The sequence below is a fragment of the Eumetopias jubatus genome, unplaced genomic scaffold, assembly GCF_037043125.1.
Source record: "Eumetopias jubatus isolate StellerSeaLion01/CBP00866 unplaced genomic scaffold, mEumJub1_p1.0 scaffold_9, whole genome shotgun sequence".
NCBI lineage: Eukaryota > Metazoa > Chordata > Mammalia > Carnivora > Otariidae > Eumetopias > Eumetopias jubatus.
Window position 1 is genome coordinate 58,051,038 of NW_028274815.1, and position 20,579 is coordinate 58,071,616.

The following is a 20,579-nucleotide window of genomic DNA, read 5'->3' on the forward strand; positions in this document are numbered from 1 at the left end:
GTGTGGGACAAAGAACATGGGACTGGAAGTCCTTAAAACCTGGCTTCTGATTTGAAACCATTATCTGTTACAGCCCTTTGGACCTCTGTTTCCTTGTCTGTCAAGTGAGAGGCCTCTTCTGTTCCAAAACTCTTTTATTTCAACTATGTTTTCTTTCTTTGAGTTTATTATTTTTGTTTTATATAGAACCTTAAAAGCATGGAAGGGAAAAATATTGTTCTGAATTCAAGTTAGATTTTTGGAAATAAGACTTCTAGATTGAAATCAGATTCTGATTGAGAACTTTTTATTAACAATTCATAGATGAGAATAAAATGAGAAAACACATGTATTTTACTTTCTGGTAGAATGGGAGCAAAAAAAGACCAGACAGTGGCATGAGATTTAAATGGCCATTCTAATATATTTTGGTATCCAAGGAAAGTCCATCATATAATTGCAATCCATTGTTATGTTGATTTTTGTAAAAGATTTATTTGAGAGAGAGAGCATGAGCCAGGGAGGGACAGAGGGAGAGGAAGAGGGAGAGAGAATCTCAAGTCAACTCCCTCCTGAGTGAGGAGCCTAACACATGGCACCATCTCAGGACCAATGAGATCATGACCTGATCAGAAACCAAGAGTCGGACGCTTAACTGACTGAGCCACCCAGGAGCCCCTTATGTTGATCTTTTACTTTGGGTTATATTGTGAAATTGTCCTGGTTTCAGGATACCCAGTTTTTTCCCCCTCTCTCTGTTTATTTTTCTTGTAAAATATTTGATTTGCCCCCCAATTTAAAAATATTACATATTAGGGGCACCTGGGTGGCTCAGTCAGTTAAGTGTCCAACTCTTGGTTTCAGCTCAGGTTGTGATCTCGGGGTCATGGGATTGAGTCCCGCATCCGGCTCCATGCTGAGCTTGGAGCCTGCTTGTGATTCTCTCTCTCTCTCTCTCTCTCTCTCTCTCTCTGCCCCTCCCCTACTCATGACGCATGTGCGTGCTCACAGGCTCTCTCAAATAAAATAAATAAATTAAATAAATAAATATTACATAGTGGTGTAAGACTTTGTATTCTTGCTGCTTACGAGGTTCTTTCTGTGATGGCTGGTGCTAAGACACAAACCCACTCAACGTAGAAGGTGGTTCTTGAGAGGCCAACTATGGCTTCTGTTTGTCTGGAAATATACATGGCTTTTAAATTGCCCATAATTTTCCCAGAAAATTTTTAAATGAAATTTCTCCTTTTCCTAGAGAAGTTTTAAATGAATGTTTTTTCCCTAATAAATGTTTAACCATCTGTCCTTATAGATCTACTTCATTATAGAATTGCATATTCTAAAAATAATTTCATGTAGTTATTACTTAAAATACTCCAATTATAAAATAAGCTAAGACTATCATCTTGATCATAAATCTAACAAATTAATGTGGCTTACAAAAATCTTGAGTCCTATAACATATCAGTGGAAAAGTTGTTTTAAGACAGGCTAATTGGTTATTGATTCCGCTCAGTGTCCAGAAAAAGTGGTTTATGTTTATAAACACTAGTCTATATCTTTCATTCATTATGTCAACAAGTATTTACTGAGCTCTCAACTTGCACCAGGCACTGTGCCAGGTGTTGGGGGGTGAGGTGGTCAACAAAACAGGCAAAACTCTCTGCCTTTATGAAGCTTTCATTCCTGTGGGGGAAAGACAGATAACAAATAAATAAAATGTAAGGAGGAGGTTAGATGATAATAAAGACTAAGTATAAAATTAAGGTAGAAAAGCATATTGGGCATGGTGTTGCAATGAGAAATATGGGTGTCATGGAATGTCTCCTTGAGAAGGTAACATTTGAAGAAAGCCCTGAAGAAGGTGAGAGAGTTAGCCATCTAGACATCTGGGGGAAAAGCATTCCAGGCAGAGGGAAGAGCAACTGTCGATGTTCTGAGGCAGGAGCATGCCTGGCATGTCCCAGGAGGAGCCCAATATGACTAGAGAAGAGTAAGAAATGGGGACAGCAGGAGGAGATAAAGGCAGAGAGGAAAGATTGGGATGACATCATCTAGGACCTTATAAGGACTTTGTCTGTTACTATGTCTGTTACTATGAATGAGACAGAACCACTGGAGAGTTTTAAGCAGAAGAAAGACATGATCTGACCTATATTTTAAAGAATCAAGCTGACTATTATGCTGAGAATAGGCTGATGGGGGACAAAGGCTAGGAGACTTTTGCAATAATCCAGGCAGGTAAGATCATTGTACTAAACACTACAGAATTCCAAGAAGTATCATTCACCCCACAATCTCTGAATGGTGTTTCCTATAATGAGCAGTGCAGAGTATAGTTATGGGCCCTGTGGACAAGATTACTTGGACCAGGGTAGATGCAATGTGTACGGGAAGAAATGGTTAGTCAAGATATATTTTGAAGGTAGAACTGATAGGATTTGCTGATATAGTAGATATGGGATATCGGTCAAGTATGATTTTAAAGTAAGATTTAATTTCGCAAATTCAGGTTCATTATACCAAATACCATTTGCTAAGGGGAAGTAACTCACATTCATTTTTTAATTCAACAAAGTTTTGCTGAAAGTCTATTATGTAGTATATTGTCCCAGATTCTGCAGGGAAAGGTTTTTGTTTTGGTTTTTGGTTTTTTAAGGGGGGAGGGGCATACAGAGAGGGAGAGAGAGAATCTTAATAGGCTCCATGCCCAGTGCAGAGCCCCAGGTGGGGCTTGATCTCACAACCCTGAGGTCATGACCTGAGATGAAATCAAGAGTCAGACACTTAACCAACTAAGTCACCCAGGTGCTCCTTGCAGGAATAGTTTTATTTTATTTATTTATTTTTCATATTTAATTAATTTATTTGCCAGAGAGAGAGAGGGAGAGAGAGAGAGAGAGCACAAGCAGGGGGAGCAGCAGAGGGAGAGGGAGAAGCAGGCTTCCCGCTGAGCAGGGAGCCCAATGCGGGGCTCTATCCCAGGACCCTGGGATCATGACCTGAACCAAAGCCAGCGCTTAACTGAGCCACCCAGGTGTCCCATTGCAGGAATAGTTTTTATTTTTATTATTATTATTTTTTTAAAGATTTATTTATTATTTATTTTGAGAGAGTGAGAATGAGAGAGTACATGAGAGGGGGGAGGGTCAGAGGGAGAAGCAGACTCCCTGCTGAGCAGGGAGCCCGATGGCGGGACTCGATCCTGGGACTCCAGGATCATGACCTGAGCCGAAGGCAGTCGCTTAACCAACTGAGCCACCCAGGAGCCCAGGAATAGTTTTTAAAGTACAAAAGTAGCAACAACAGAAAATCCTGTTCTAGAAATATTTATAACTTAGTTTGTTAGACAGGCCTCTACAGATAAAAGAACCAAATAAACAATAGAAGAACCAAATACTGTATAAAGCAACATAAGAATAACTATGACAATGGGACTAATAAAATGGGATATATATATATATATATACAGTTCTCTAGGGAAATGGTCCAATTTGAAAATAATTTTACGTTTGTCGGGATATGCCTGTATTTCTGATTGCTATACTCCTCTAATCTATTCAACAACTCTTTCACTAGTTTCCAATAGTCACATGACTCATGTGTTTCCTATTCAAAATGCTGGACTAGATATGCTCTGTGGTTGACTCCTGTTCCAGATGGAAGTATAAAAAGTCTTCCTGTGGGGGCGCCTGGGTGGCTCAGTCATTAAGCATCTGCCTTCGGCTCAGGTCATGATCCCAGGGTCCTGGGATCGAGCCCCACATCGGGCTCCCTGCTCAGCCGGGAGTCTACTTCTCCCTCTCCCACTCCCCCTGCTTGTGTTCCTGTTCTCGCTATCTCTCTCTGTGTCAAACAAATAAAATAAAATCTTTAAAAATAAAATAAAATAAAATAAAAAAGTCTTCATGTGTGAGGTAGGAATTACCTGTTTTGTGTACTCTTTTCTTGCTGATGTCTTAGGTTGTATTGCTCAGAGTTTGAGAATTCACAATCTTACCTTGGTCCCTAGTTCTTATTTGCCCAATTTCTGACTTGCAAGTTTTCATACCTTGTCACCACTTATCTTATTTGTATATGTATATGTGCATATATATACATATATATATAGTTATGAGGATTTTTGAGATCTTGTGGTATCTCATGCCTCACCTTCCCCCCCTCATTCAAAGCCATGTCTTGCTGTTTTCTGTTCTGTGATTTTCATTAACACAGCTTTCCTAAAAATAGTGAGACGATGAAGAATATAATGAGTATGATAGTTAACATTTTTAAGTATTGACTATGAGCTAGGCACTAAGTTATACTATTTAAGTACACTTTAAATGTAATCCTTACAACACATCTATAACGTGGGTACTATCATTATCCCCATAAGGAACTGAGCTTTAGAGAGCTTAACATACCTGAAGTTACTCAGACAGAAAGTGGCAGAGCCAGGATGCCAACCCAGAGCTCATGAAGACTACTATGCTGCAACCTGTCCTTTTGTACCATATGCATATTAAACATGCAGAGGGAGAAAAAAGCCAATCCCAACAAAGTTCTCTAAACTCTCAAAGACTCTATGTCTAATAATTATCTCTGTAATGTCATGGATTTATCATTAAATTTTTTGCCCAGTTCAAGTTGGAGATAACACTTGCAGTACAGTCCTATTGATACTGGAGTTGGTTTTGCATGGTCCTAGATACACACACACACACACACACACACACACACACACACACACACACTGGGTACAAGTTTAAGAAGTAGCAGTTGAAAGTAGAAATACCAGTGGGACTTCTGTTAGACCAAGATCAAAATAAAAAAGAGGAGAGAAAAGGAAGGAAAGTAGCAGTGCTTATTGAGCTTTTCATGTTATCAGTTAATGTATTAAAATACTTATTTAATCCTTACAACTCTTTTATTATCCTCACTTTACATGGAGAAAATTAAATGTGAAGAGGTTATTACTCTTACTTGGCAGATGAAGAAATAAAGGACTAGAAACTGAGATCAAAATCACATGGCTAAAGGTCGAAGCTGAGCTGAAAACCCAGGGTTAGCTAAATTCCAAAGCCTATGGAATTAATCAATCACTGCAGGTGGTAGACAGATTCTAGGGTAGCTACCATGATTTCTACCTCCTGGTACTTACATCTTTGTGTAATCCCCTCTCCTTGAGTGTGGGCAAACCTTGTGACTTGCTTCTAAACAATAGAACGTGGCAAAGATGATAGAATGTCACTCTTTCTCCCTAGCCAACTCACTTTAGAGAGTTTAGAGACACTCTTCTCTGGTTTGATGAAGTAAGCAGACATAATGAGAAAATCTACATGACAATGAACTGCAGGTGGCTTCTAGCCGCTGAAGGCAGCCTCTGGCTGGCAAGAAGCCAGGGCTCTCAGTCCTACAACTGCAAGAAAAGGAATTTTGCTAACAACCTGAATGACCTTAGAAGCAGATTGTTCCGCAGTCAAGCTTCCAGATGAAAACACAGCCTGACTAATGCTTTAATTGAAGACTTTCGAGACCCTGAGTAGAAGACCAAGCTACACTGTGTGTAGACTCTTGACTCACAGAAAATGTAACATGATAAATATGTGTTATCTTAAACTGCTAAGTTTTGCTAATTGTTACACAGCAATAGAAAACTAATATACCACGTTACCTTGGTTTTCCCTATGCTAGGAGCACAGTAAATTCTTAGTAAATGGTAGTTGCTATTATTATGATAATCAAAATGGAAATTTGGAGTATCAGAGTCAAAGAGAAATGTAACAGAGAAATTTAATAAAGTTAAATAATTGTTTCCATTTTAATCAAGCAACTGCTTTAGGAGATACAGATGATGGTATGTCAAAAACTTTTATATTACTCCCAACAATTATTAAGTGTATTATTATCACATGAAATATAAAATTTCTAGTGGCACTTACATCCACATATTGTTTTACTGTCTTACACTATACTCAAAGTAAATTAGAAAGTTTTCCACATTAAGATAGTCCTACAAAGATATGAAGACATAGTAAAACATAGTTTCAGGTTAACAATACTATTGTTATAAAGTGTGATTTTTAAACATTGTAACATTTTTTAAAAAGATTTTATTTTTTCATTTGAGATACAGAGAGAGAGAGAGAGAGAGAGAGCAAGCATGAGCAGGGGGAGAGGCAGAGGGAGAGGGAGAAGCAGGCTCCTTGCTGAGTCAGGAGCCCAATGGGGGCTTGATCCCAGGACCCTGGGATCATGACCTGAGCCGAAGGCAGATGTTTAACCATCTGAGCCACCCAGGTGCCCCAAACATTGTAACATTTTTAAATAGCTTAAATATGATGGATAAAATAATTCAGGGCATTGTATCAAAAAAGGAAACTGATGAAACTGCTATCAGCATAATATTTTCAGTCCATGAATGCGTGTATATTTTGCTTATCAAGGATAATTTATACTAAACACATGATATAATTATACATATTTAACTATAGAGTAGGTTAGAGGACTTGAGTGGGTTTCTATTTGATAGATTTAAGGTTTGCTATTGTGGGAAAAAAGACAGGTTAGTGTTTATGTCTAACTAAATGGCCAAATTTTTCTGATTGTATCTTCTACCAGTGGCCCCTTTCCTTTCTGTATTTACATTGGCATGTGAATGTACAGTTTCTGTCAAACGAGTCATTAAAGATGGTGTTCGTTGACTGAATAGACACATTAATCTCACTATTGCTGCACACACAAATATACACTGAACATATAGTAAATATAAGCATAGATCTTCTATAGGTGTTACAGCATCAGAAAATTTGCCCATTCTCTCTCTAGTGAGAATATGTGACCCTAATGACCATAACCATTCATAATTCTTAATAGGTTTAATAAATACTATGCCAATATAGTGTTAGTAATATGATAGCTAATATCTTCTTCATATTTGCTTCTTTTGAGGGCAATTATGATTTCTATCAGTTTTTCTTAATTTTTTGTCATCTGTGTTTTCTGGAAACAAACACTAATAATGGATCTATGCACATTTATTTGTGGTTTGGCTTTTCTAATGATTGACTCAATGAAATCAATCATTTCTAATGAAGTGATTCAAGAGATAACAAATGAACATATTAATTTGAAATTTATCTAACTTTAAATTAAATTACTTGTCCAGTTAACAGGGTTTTGTTTTGCTTTCTTTTTGGCAAACTTTATCATCAGCATTTACTTTTCTGTTTAGATTCACGATTATGAATTGTTCTGTGGCAAAGTAAAAGTAAACACCTTGTAATATCCCTGAAAGAATGAAGCATTTCTTTCTATGGCATGTTATCCACAGATGGATAATGAGGAAAGCAAACCAGTCTGTCTTGTTCTAGTGTCTAGGAGATATCTTGTGGTTATTATTTAATTCAAGTGCCAACTAGAGCTGTCTGGAATCTTTTTTGGAACAAGTTGTGGTATAAACACAAATATTTTTTAAAAGGCCAAACTGCCAGGTTTAAGGCAGCTTTTGAACTATTGTTGACTTCCTGATACAGGTTCAAAATAATGGGAAATTGCTAAGTACGTTTCTTAGTATAATCTATAGATCGATTCTAGACTTAAACGGAAATTATTTTCCTCTCTGGCCTTGGATGAAATTTGGTAAAGATTTCCTTAATATTTTCATAATAAAAACTCATCTGGTTCTATATGAGATCAGGGATTTAGAAGGATTTTTTTATTACTTTATAGTTAAATTTATTTCATATTGGGGGTTGATATTCTTCCTCTCCTTATAAAATTGTAGAAAATGGATTGAATTTAGAAAAACAAGGTGAGAATTTCCTCTCAACTATTTTTGTTGCATCCTTCTCTTGTCCTCCCTTCCCCCAACTTTAGCTCTTTAGTGCGTAAAATATTTCACAAAGTTGTGTTTGCAGTTTTCAAAGTGACTTCTTGGAAATGAAACTTGCATCAACTTTTTTACTTAATCCCCAACTGTAAGAGCCACATTTTCACTTTTGATTTGTTAAAACAGACTGGCTTATAAATGCCTGAAACTTTGGTGGATATTTTTAGGCAAGGAATGGTTTCAAAATTGAAAGAAATCCTCCTAAAACTAAGACATAAGCACAAATGATTGAGACCCCTTTTTTCTCTTTTTAAAAATATTCTAAGACATTTCCTTTTGTGCAGATTGCTCTTTTATTGGATTAAAATTGCAAGCCCTCAGACACTAGGCTGAATTCTCTTACTGTTGACAATCACAGTGAGAAGGTATTAATACACAAGCACTTCAAGTATCTCAGTCCAAGAGCAGAAATAACCGGTTTACGTGCCAGAATAGTATGATAGATGCCTGGTATGAAGGCCTGGAACTAGGGGAAAACAGAGAACGACTCCGTGGGGGAAGGCATCAACAGAGAGACAATGCACTGTTTTCAGAGTCCAGTGGGTTGTTGGGGAGAGGATGACCTTTAACCTTTTGAGGGACATTTATTTGGGAAACCGAACAGCATTCACTTTGAGGGGGCGAAAGAAGTGGAATGTTGTGGAAGTATCTACTTTAATAGGTCCTGGGTGGGTTTAGGGACGTTCGGAGTCGGTTGGTCTGCGGGGTGGGCGAGCCACGCTGAGGAATCGCGGGCCAGTCCCAGGACAGGCGGAAGGCGGCCTCTGGGTGCTCCTGGGAACAACTCGGGTGGGGGAAGGGTCGTGGGGAAAAGTAGAGTTCAGCGTGTTTCTGTCTTTGCGTGTAGGACTATCGGAGGAGGCGCAGAGGAGCCGCGCGGGGTATTCCCCGCTCGCGGGGAAAGCCGGCTGCGCCCGCGGCGCCCGCGCGGTGGCCCCTCTCTCGAGGCGGCGAGCGCTCCCCCCGGCCCGGGCCGCGCGGCCCTCCCGCCCCGGCGGAGGCGCGCGGTGGATTGTGGGCTGGGGGCTGCGGCGGCCTCGCGGCGGCCTCCGGCGCTGTTTCCCGGAGCGAGCCGGGCCGAGCTGGGCCGGCGGGGTGAGGGGAAGCAGTGGAGCAGGGAGCAGGAGCGCTAGGGGTAGCGGTCGCGGCGCGGCGGCGGCGGCGGCGGCGGCGGCGGCGGCTCCTCTGGAGGCCGGGGATGTGGGAGAGGCGGTGGCAGCAGCGGCGGAGGCGGCGCTGCGGACCCGGGGGAAACTGCTGGCTGACAGGACACCCGGGAGAGACGTGAGGGAGCCGCCGCTGCCGCCTCTCACCCGCGAGCGGAGCTGGGCTCGGGAGGGAGGCCCTGTGCTCCCCCCCGGCCGACGGGCCAGCCGGCGCGGGGCGGGGGCGGGAAGCCGGGTTCGGGCCCGGAGGGGCTCAGGGCGGCGGCGGCCGCGGAGCAGCCTCGGCGCGACGTGGAGGGCTGGAGGTGGCGGCGATGCACTAGGCCTCGCTCTGGGGCGGCTGCCCGGGACCCGCAGGTAGGTGTCGGGCCGGCCCCACTCGGCCCCCAGCGCTTCGCGGCCCACCTTCACCCCGACCTCCGGTGGAGAGAGGGCCCCAGACCCGACCCCCTGTGTCTCCTCCCCGGCTCGAAGCCGATAGAGTTTCGGTCACAACTGACGGGCGCTGAAGCTTCCATTCTCCTCTCGGCCGCCTCCATCTCTGCGTTTTCGGTCCGGCTCTGGGATCAGGGCCGGCAGCTGTTCTCCCCACCTCCAGTCGGCGGCCGAAAACGCCGCTGTCCCCCTCTCGCCCCTCTCTGGGATCCGGGCTTTGGAACTTCCATCACCCTCCTTAGATGCCGCCCCCAAACTTTCCTTCTTTTTCCAGCCGGGCCCATAACCCCCTTTTGAGCCTACTGGAATAAATAAATGTAAAAAAAAAAATCGTTTTTCTTCCTAAGGAAGAAAAGGAAGGCTAACCCCCCAAATAACTCGGTGTTTTGCAGTTTGACGATTTAGCTCGCAATAATTTGTTCAGTAATTAATTTTCTTCAGTTCTGCTTCTTTCCATCTGTGCATTGATAAAAAAAAAAAAAAAAAACAGGCCTCCCCTGCCCTCCCGTCGTTGACAAGGGAACTTTTGGCTACCCATTATAACTAACCACTTGGTCTGTCCATGTGTAGAGTTCAGGATGGTATTTTTAGAATTTTGATCCGGGTTTGCAAGTTCCGTTTTAATTCACTTTTAACCAGCTTTATTTTTTTTGGCTTTTATTGAGTGAGGCGCCCCTTACTTTCGAAGAATTAAATTGTTTGGACTGTTTTGTTTTTTGTTTTTAATTGGCTCTGTTTCTGGTTTGTCAAACCCCAGGGTACTCTTAATAGTAAATGCTTACAAGGCAAATGATATCATGATACAGTATGCTGAGAAATGCATTATTATTGTGGTAACTTAAAACTGCAGATTTTGATGGACATTCAGATTGACTTTTATAAATCTGGAGAGTTCTAATTGGAAAAGTACTTTGAGAGCCTTGATTTCTAAGCAGTTTTGGTGGAACAGATGGAATGATGGGATTTGTCTATATTTGTATTGCAGTCAGAGTCTGATTTCCTAGAAATAGGTATTACTTGATGGTTCATAGTGGTCATCATTGCTCATGATAGGTTTTGGTAAAAATGATCAGTATATGCAAATTTGGGGTGATTGAGAGTTGTGGTTTGGGGGATTAGATGTTTGCAGTTTTATTGTGATTTGGCTATTTTTAAATTATGCTCTGTTAACTTCAGAATTATTACACTACCAGGACAGACATTACAGTCTGAGGATCATTTTTAAAAGAAAAATGTTCTAAGGTTTTCTTTGTAAAGAATGCATCACAGAATTATAAAGACTTCCCATGTTTTGTTGATAATACTGTTGTATTTTGTTCTTGTAGAGGTATTGCTACTCTACATTTGACTTTCTGAAATGTTTTTCATTGTTTTTAAGTTATTCAAAGTTTGCTAGGAAAAAATGAAATTTTTGTAAGTTTTCTGGAAAAGTTAAAATTTATCTGGATAGGTATTAAGTTTTTATGTCAGAATTAAAATCACATCTTATATAACTCATGAAATGGCAAACTTTGCAGAATTTCTTAATCACTTCCTTTTCCTATCAATGAAAGTTGATTAAAATTCTTTTTTCCTGCTTTTAGTTTTTACATACAACTTTGAGTAAAGCACACTCATTTAAAGTGTAAAATTAAATGATTTATAGTATATTTACAGAGTTGTGAAACCATCATCATAATCTAATTTTAGAACATTTTCATCACCCCAAAAAGAAACCTGCTCATTAACAGTACTCCCCCATTCTCCCCACCCTACCCCCCAATCAACCACTGTTCTACTTTCCATCTTAATATTTGCCTATTGTGATTCATGCATGTAAATGGTATCAGCTCATAGCTTTTTCACGTGTTTCTTTTAAAATCAACTTACCTGTTTAAAATATTTTGAGTCAGAGAATAAGCAACTGATCACTGGTGTTAATAATCCGTGTTCTAAACAACTGACATTCTGTTTGGTTATGGTCAGCATAGATTAAAGTGTGGAGAAAGAAAAAAGTTAGCATGAGTGATTTCAGTGATCTCAAGAGGTGGTCTGGTTAGCTGGGAGTCAAGTAAAAGTTGGAGTATCTTTGCCTTGAATATTAGGACATCAGGATTAGAAAAAACCTTAACGGTCATCATCTTACTTCCTGCTTGTTTCACAAATAAGTGGCAGGAACCATATAAAGAATTCTGGAGTGGAAGCTTGAATTTCTAGGATTGTGGCTCAAGAACCACAGTGTGGCCATGTAAGGCAAGAAATGGGGATTTGCCAATTAGAATTGTTAGGTTCTCTTATGTGTGCATGTGTTTGACATTTTACTAGCAGAGTTAGAAAAGAACTGGACATTTCCCCATTTGGGGATGGAGGGTTGTGGGGAGACTAATGTATCCACATGGATGAAATCCATCTTACAAAATCCTCTAAAAATGCTTTAGTGTAAAGGAGGATGGTGTATACCGTATATTATTTAGGCAACTTCTTGTACTGTTACCATCTTGTTTTTAAAAATTCAAATTTTGAAGACAAAATTAATTTTAAAGAATTAAGATTAACAAGGCTGATTATAGGCCTCCTTTTTTCAAAGACCAAGGGCCCTAACATCTAAACTAATGGTTCTCATATAGTGATGAATTTGCCCTCCAAGGTACGTTTGGCAGTGTCTAGAAATGTTTTTTGTTGTCACAACCGAAGGTGGGGTGCCATTGGCATCTAGCCAAGAATGTTACTAAACTTAAAATGCACAGGATACATCCTATGTCATCCCACCCTCCCCATACAACAAAGAATTACCCACCCAAATGTCAGTAGTATTGTTTTAAACCTGTGGTTTGCATTATTCCAGTAAGTGTCTGAACTAGTGTTCTCAACTCCCACTAGGTGGGAAAAGAACTCTCACTAGGTACTGTTTAATATGTTACATTAACCCTTTAGGTTCTCCAGCAACTCTCTCTCTGCAGTGGGAGGCAGTCAAGGGAAAAGTAGAAGGCAATCTAATTATGACACAATGCAGATATTCTTTAGTCTGTTTAGGTATCTCCAAATCTGAAGAAAAAAAAATTTTTTTCCCTGAAAATGCAAAAGCCTTGTTTTATTGCAGATTTGAACTATTATTTTGAATTGTTGGTTACTGGTGCATAGTTTTTTGAAATTGAAATAGATAAAATAGTGTTCTTGGTTTTTTTTTTTTTTTAATGTAAAAGTGATTTTTTTTTCCTGGTAGCTTCAACTGCCAAAAAAGGAGAGAAGTAAGCTAACTTTTAATTAATTAATTACTAATATATATTGTGAATGTCCAAAAAGATTCAGAGCTCATATAAGAATTGCATCTTTTTTTCTCATTCTTGTAGGCCCCACTTTTGATTCATTTAATTTGTTTTTTATTATTCATTTACTTAGTTTCATTTAATTTGTTTTTAACAAGCTTAACTTGGTGATGAAAGAAGAAAAGATTGACACTTGGGATCACTTTTGCTATTTACCTCTCTTATTACCTTAGATAAATTACTCCGTCTTTCTTTTTTTTTTAAAGATTTTATTTATTTATTTGAGACAGAGAGAATGAGAGACAGAGAGCACATGAGAGGGGGGAGGGTCAGAGGAGAAGCAGACTCCCCGCCCAGCAGGGAGCCCGACGGGACTCGATCCGGGAAATCCAGGGTCATGACCTGAGCCGAAGGCAGTTGCTTAACCAACTGAGCCACCCAGACGCCCTACTCCGTCTTTCTGAGCCTTGATTTTCTCATCTATGAAAAAGGAATAGTGATAATTCCTATATTATAAGGTGATTGTGAGAATTAAATGAGGTAATGTGTGTTTAGATGCTATGTCAACTATAAAACAGTGTAAGAATTAGTTACTACACCTGAAATTAATGTAATGTTATATGTCAATTGTACCTCAATAAAAAAAGTTGCTTATTTCAGAAGAATCAAATTAAAATGGGACATAGAGGGTACCAAAGTCAGGAGCATAGAAAGCAAGGCAGAGAACAGTGACTGTTGTTAGTATCTCTAGGGAGAAGAGAGAAATTCTAAAAATATACTGATAAACTAGTAAAAGAACTAGTATTATCACCAAAAATTTCAAATTCTTTACTGTAGGAGCAAATTGACATCCTTCAGTAGCACCTGAAAGTATCGCTATTATAGCACAGTATAATAACTGATTATAAGGGTGAAATTAAGTTATCAAGAAAGGGTTACCCATTTTCAAAATATGCTGTTTGAGAAGTTAAGAAAATATATAATTAATTTCAGAATTAAATTTTTCAGGAGTGACTTATTTGTACAAAAAGTTTTAGCCTTTTTAAGAGTAAGCTGCAGTTATTTGGATTAATTCCCTTGTTGCGAATAATTCCTTCTGTCTTCATTTACTATTCATGTCTTATTTGATAATTACAGAGTATTCTACCACTAGTAATTGCTCTTCAAATGTGAGGATTTAACTGAATAGAGTTTTAAAGCCTACTCACTATTTGTAAAATCTTAATCTCTTTCTAGATTTGTTTCTTTTTCTATTATTTTCAACTTTTTGCAAGAGATGCTTTGATTTTTCTACATGTCCAGTAGTGGTCCATGCTCTAGTGTTTAGAGTTGAATTAACTAAAATACATGAAAAGAGTGGGGGAAAATGTAATCTCTTACAATTGTGTTAACTGGTCAGCTTCACAATCATACCAAATTAAGACTTGAGGTAACAGAAATCGAGCTATTCAATGTGATTTTTCTAGGGTAGCATGAGGTTAGAATAGTTGGAGACAGTATTAAGAATAAGTCATGTGGTGATATTGGTAGGTTTTTTTGTTTTTTGTTTTTCAATATGGTGTACTTAAAAAAATCTAGAGGGGGGAATTTTCATGGCAAAAAGTGTTACTGATTTGGGGAATTTTATATTCATATAGTTGGCTTTTTGACTTGAAGTTGTGTATTTGTGTATGAATTTTGTACATATCATGTTTTATGACATTTTGTGGAGTGAATAAAGTAAAATTTTGAAATCATGTAATTATGTCAAGAAAGTTCATGTCCTGTTGTTGTTGATGTTGTTTCAGTTTGGCTAAACTGAGGGGTAGATTGGGCCCAGGTGTGAAGAGTTTTTGGACTTGATAGATTTGATGTATACACCACTATCAAAGAATACTTAAGGAGAGTGACCTAATCAGATCTAAAGATTCTAAACTTGAGTGAGGTTAGGACCAAAGAAGGACTTTTGGTAGGAGATTCTCACAGCAGTTTAATCTGCAAATAAAATCCTGAACTAGAGTACTGACAATTGGATTGAAGTGCAAGGGATGGTTGTTTGATGAATTTTGGAGGTAGAATCCATAGGACAGTCCACATTAGTGTAGAAATTAAAGAATATAGAGAGGTTAGGGAGTCAAGTTGGCTCCAGGGTTTCTAATTTAGGAAACTGATAGATTATGTTGCCATTAACTGAGCTAGAGAAGGAATAAATTTTTGGCAGGTGGAGTCAGGTAAAGATGATAAATAATTTAAGTTTTGGATATATTAAATTTTAGGTATCTTTGAGTCTTGTAGGTGAAGATGCTCGCTAGGCAGTTATAAATATGATTGTGGGACAATGAAAAGAGGTTAGAACTGGAGAAAGATCTGGAATCTATCCAGTTTTCTCTATCTCTACCACCATTATCTTGAGTTCAAGCTACTGTCATCTCTTACTGAGATTATTGTAAGTTTCCTATCTGGACTCTTCTAGTCTTAGTCTTCTCCATTCCATTCTCTGTGCTATAATCAGCGATTTTTCTAAAGGGCAGATCTGATTATATCATTTCTCATAAGTTATTTCTGTGACTTTATCTTTATGATGAAATCTATATTCCTTATTCTTTTAATTGATTTCTAAATTTAAGTTCTTTTCCCAACTTCTCTAGCCTTGTGACTCTCCCCAGCTCCCTCCTCCCCCCAAATATATAATTTTCTCGTATTTTTAAAAAATATTTTATTTATTAGAGCGAGAATGAGCACACACGAGTGGGGGAGGGCAGAGGGAGAGAGAATCTCAAGCAGACTCCACGCTGAGCATGAAGCGGGGTGCGGGGTTTGATCTCACAATCCTGAGATCATGATCATGACCTGAGCCGAAATCAAGGGTCAGATGCTTAACTGACTGAGCCACTCAGGCGCCCCTAAGTTTTTTAGACATACTGAATTACTTCTGATTTCTGGCAGAAGGCTCTTTTTCCCCTCCAAGCCTTTGCACACATATTCCCTATTCCTGCAGTATTCTTGTCTCACATTTGTTTAGCTCATATCTACTTATCTTCAGTTCTTGGTAAGCCTTCATGGATTCATTATTATTTTTATTGAAAAAATTTTAACCTACAGAAAAGTCAAAAGAATACTGGAGTGAACACCTACACACACATAACCCCCTCCCCCCCACATTCCCTTTGCCAAATCTGAAAGCAGGCTGTAGATTTCATGACGCTTCACCCCTAAATACTTAAGCATGCATCTCCAATTACAGGGATTTCTCTTACACAATCACAATACTATTATGACACCTAAAAGTATCAACAATTACTCATTATTAAACATATAGTCTGTACTTAAATTTCCCCATTTGTCCCAACTTTTTTTTTTTAAGATTTTATTTATTTATTTGAGAGAGAATGAGAGAGAGCACAAGAGGGAAGAGGGTCCGAGGGAGAAGCAGACTCCCTGCTGAGCAGGGAGCACGATGTGGGACTCGATCCCGGGACTCCAGGATCATGACCTGAGCCGAAGGCAGTTGCTTAACCAACTGAGCCACCCAGGTGCCCTGTCCCAACGTTTTTTATAGTTTTTTTCTCTCCACTAATGCAAGATTCAGTCAAGGTTCATGCATTGCATTTGGCTGGTATGCCTCTTTAGTCTCCCTCAGTCTGGACTAGGGCCCACTGCCTCCTCTTCTTTGGTTTATCCTTTGAAAAGTTAGAGGCATTTGTGCTCGAGTATATTCCATATTCTGAATTAGTCTGTTTCTTCATGATTAGATTCTGGTTAGATATTTCTGGCAAAAATATCACACAGATGATATATATTCCTACCACTTTATCACATTAGGAGGCACATAATGGCAGGCTGTCCCCCTGTTGGTGATTCCAGCTTTGATCACTAGGTAAGGGTGGGAACTGATAGATCTTGCTACTATTTAATAAATAATTGATAGGGTGATAATTCATGACCATGTAAATATCCTTTTCCTAACAATCTTTTAAATCACTGGTTTTACCATCCATTAATGATCCTTGCTTGGATCAGTCATTGCATTTGAGGATTATAAATGGTGATTTTTCTTTTTTTTTATGCCATCTACATTTATTTTATTGGCATTTGAGGGCAGTGAGGTCTGATTAGATTAAGACTGAATATAGACAATTGAATTTGGAAATCAGGTCTTTCCTCACCTTTTCCAGAGCCAAGTGAGTGGTGAAGATGGAAGATAGATTGCTAAGGAGATAGACCAAAGAGCAAGTAGAGGTTTGCCAGTGAAGGGGAGGCAAGAAGTAGCCTGAGGAGATAGAGTTGAGGGAAAGAACTTTAATTTAGCACTTGAACCTTTTTTTGTGTGTGTGGACTGATGAGATTGAAGATAGGTGATTTAGGGAATAATTAATAGAACAGGGTCCCAGATGAAGTGGGAAGAGGTGAGATCAAGAACAGTTGGTTGAAGGATTAACTCTGGACAAGGGTAGACACCGGTATTGTACCCCAGAAGTTAAGAGTTGTGAGGATTAGGTACGTTTGGATATGGAGGGAAGAAGTCCTGTATGAGGACTTTTTTTTCCTTTGGTATGAAGTAAAAAGACAATTACTTTTTGAGGATGGGCTTGATGAAGATAAACTAGGGAACCTGAGGAGAGTGATGAAGGTTTGTTATAAAAAGCATGGGGATTGGGAAAGAGCAGTGTTTCAGGATAAATCAGTGAAAAGACTGCTGAGTAGGGCCTTATCTGAGATTAGCATTTATACATTTATAATCTTTTTTTTAAATTAACAGATAATGTATTATTTGTTTCAGGGGTACAGGTCTGTGATTCATCAGTCTTACACAATTCACAGTGCTCACCATAGCACATACCCTCCCCAATGTCCATCACCCAGCCACCCCATCCCTCCCACCCCCCTCCACTCCAGCAACCTCAGTTTGTTTCCTGAGATGAAGAGTCTCTTATGGTTTGTCTCCCTCTCTGGTTTTGTCTTGTTTCATTTTCCCCTCCCTTCCCCTGTGATCCTCTGTCTTATTTCTCAAGTTCTTCATATCAGTGAGATCATATGATACTTGTCTTTCTCTGATTGACTTCTTTCGCTTAGCATAATACCCTCTAGTTCATCCATATCGTTGCAAATGGCAAGATTTCATTTTTTTTGATGGCTGCATAATATTCCAGTGTGTGTGTGTATACCACATCTTCTTTATCTATTCATCTGTTGATGGACATCTAGGTTCTTTCCATAGTTTGGCTGTTGTGGACATTGCTACTATAAACATTGGGGTACATGTGCCCCTTCGGATCACTACATTTATACATTTATAATCTGATGGTCTATATAAATTTTCTCTGGTGTCCTGCAGTGAGGAACGAAGCAAAGATAGATTGAAGTTGGAGGAAGGAGGAGAGAATTGAACATGCAAGGGAGACTGTTGAATTAATTGACAGGAGATAAATACAACTGGCATTTTTGTTCTTAGGAATATATTAATATATAATTTCTTCTAGCACATATTTATAGGATAAGTTATACAGATTTTATTTTAAATTTACTCTTTTTATGTAGGCATTTTAGTATGTCTAATGGTTTACATATTTAAGACATATACAATACCAGTTACTTTGAATGAATGATTATAGGATTTATTTGCTAATCTTTGGCTGAGACACCAAGATATTAACATTCTACTCTGATTCACTTTGACAAAAATTTCACTGGTAATACAGTCCTGTCAATGTCCTGAAAAGGAGTAAAATAAAGCATCTAAGTTATATTTGGTTTCCATTGGAAAAAAATTTTTTTTTTATCACAGTATGGTTTTATCATTCAATTCTAGGCCTGTGATCCTTAATTTCAGTGGCTGCCATATTATGGTGGGTTTTTTTGTGTGTGTGTGTGTGTATTAAGTCTCTGATAAGTGCTGGGGAAAAAAGACATTGCTTTTATTTTGAATAACATCTAAACTTAAAATATATATTGTTTTTTTGTAGATATTTATGATTTTTATTCCAGATAAGGATGTTACACATGAAATATCATTTATTTTTATAGCCATATAAAAATATTTAAATTTAATATTACAGACAGTTATACTTTTTATCTTTCTAGCCAAGATTCTCTGTTACTGTTCCTTTTTGTCACTAGATCGAAAGTAAATGAGCAATGTCAGGAAGCACATGTATTCAGTGTCCTACAAGACACCAGGCCTTATAATGTCAAATGGGAATGTAAGGAAAAAGCAGATTAGTACAACTTTGTTCTTTGTTCTGGGTTCGACTTTGTTATTTTCTGGGTTCACTTTAGCTTCTTCCATGCTCCTTTAATACCCAAAATGAGTAGACAAGTACTTATTTATGTGGCAGCCTTAATTTGTTGGAATTTCTTGAAAGTCCAGATCTTTGTGTTTAAATAATAAAATTGAGATCTTTGTGATAGTTTTTAAACAATTTTAAGTACTTTAAAAAATTCTGATTAAACTATATTTTGTCAGGTGATGAATCTTATACTTCAATAGTGTAGAAGTATGTTGTTATTTGTGTCTAGGTTGTATCAAAGAAGCCTATCTATAACATTTACCAGAAATTGGTTCTTAAAATTCCAAAAGTGTTGTGGAAAATACTTTTTAGAATGTGAGGTATTTGAGATATTTTAAATTACTATGATTGAGGCTACAATTTTTTTCTTGCATGTATCAGTAAATGAAGTTTGCCAATTTTTTGTTGCTTTTAAAAAAATAGCATTGAGTATTGATTTTTTTTCTTTTTTTACTAAACTCAAACCTGAAGTTGTATCACAGAATGCCACCTCTGTCCAGCTCTAGTGTAAAATATATATGTTATAAAAGTTCACTAATAAGTTCATTAATTACTTTGGGGTGTCTGGGTGGCTCAGTCGGTTAAGTGTCTGACTTCAGCTCAGGTCATGATCTGTGGGTCCTGGGATCCAGCCCCATGTTGCCCCCTCAACCCCAAATCACATGGGCACTGTGCAGGGGCCCCACTCATCAGGGAGTCTTCTTCTCCCTCTCCCTCTGCCCCACCCCCGCTCCTGTGTGTGCTCTGTTTCTCATATAAATAAATAAAATCTTAAAAAAAATAAGTTCATTAATTACTTAGAATTCAGAACACATTTCCTGTTGAAAGTGTTAAAATGATGGCCCATAGTAGCTTATTTATGCTAAGTTGCAGCTCAAGAACTATCCCTTTGCTAAGAAAAATATAGTAAATTATACTGATGAAAATGTATGTTTTTCCTTAAGGAAAACTAGTTTTCTAACAGTCCAGGTCTGATAAAATTCTTTGAACCTACAAGTGCCCTAAAAAATCAAGTCTCACTTGTCAAGGTTGTGAGTTCGAGCCTCACGTTGGGTATAGAGATTACTTAAATAAATTTAAAAAACTTAAAAAAAAGTCAAGTCTTAAAAAAACCTTACAGTCAGATGATTATTGCTATCATTTTAATATAAGATGGACATAAATATTTGTTAGTATAAATAATTGTTATTAGATCAGTAATTGATCTGATAAGGAGAAAAAGAAGACAGAAGAGAAGAAAGCACTGGGTGCCTGAAATGGATGAGAGGCAGTATAGTGAATAATTTAGATTTTGGTGTTTTGGAGAGCAGTATGGTGTAGAGACAGAGGCATGGAATTTAGAATCAGAAGATCTGAGTGCAGATCCCATCTTCACAATTAGCTCAATGGTCTGAAACCAAATTACTCTTGGACCTGTTTCTTCATCCGCATAATGGGGATCATTGATTCATTCATTCACTGATTCATTCAGACATGTTTTTCTAGATTGTTAGACCAACAAAATAATCTGAATGAAAGCAAGCAATTATGAACCGTATAGTGTTTAGGCAGATATTAGTGATCCTTCCTTCCTTCCTTCCCTCCTTCCCTCCTTTCTTCCTTCCTTTCTTTTCTT

The 20,579-nt window shown here is 38.4% G+C and overlaps 1 protein-coding gene across 5 annotated transcripts in view; it reads left to right on the forward strand.

Annotated features, from left to right (window-relative positions):
- The first annotated feature begins 9,049 nt into the window (after positions 1–9,049).
- VPS54 (VPS54 subunit of GARP complex) overlaps positions 9,050–20,579 on the forward strand; it is a 90,744-nt gene continuing 79,214 nt past the window's right edge. For all 5 annotated transcript variants that reach the window (XR_003607616.2, XM_028093844.2, XM_028093847.2 and 2 more), the window contains exon 1: positions 9,050–9,375. The gene's annotated coding sequence lies outside the window, so the exon portion shown is untranslated. The remainder of the gene's footprint in view (positions 9,376–20,579) is intronic.